Here is a 420-nt window from a genome sequence, read left to right on the forward strand (position 1 = left end):
ACACACACACACACACACCAGCCACACACACACACACACACACGCACGCACGCACGCACGCACGCACACACACACACACACACACGTACGCACGCACACACACACACACACACACGCACACACACACATACACACACACACACGCACACACACACACACACACACACACACACACACACAGACACACACACATTGCAGTAAGAGTGTACTAAACACATATATCTCTCTGCCGAGATGATGGCATACAAGTTTCCGTGGCGGGTTTTTACATGGATTAGACCCTTCTTCCACGTGGTCACATACCCACAATGAATAGCCTTGGTGCTCTTTGTGCCCAGTGAGATTGCTTGATGAAATAATTTCTTAATTTCAGATACATAATTCCAACCATTTTCAGCAAGCAGGCAGGCCGTTGATTTG

Source organism: Littorina saxatilis, linkage group LG7 (assembly GCF_037325665.1).
Source record: "Littorina saxatilis isolate snail1 linkage group LG7, US_GU_Lsax_2.0, whole genome shotgun sequence".
Classification (NCBI taxonomy): domain Eukaryota; kingdom Metazoa; phylum Mollusca; class Gastropoda; order Littorinimorpha; family Littorinidae; genus Littorina; species Littorina saxatilis.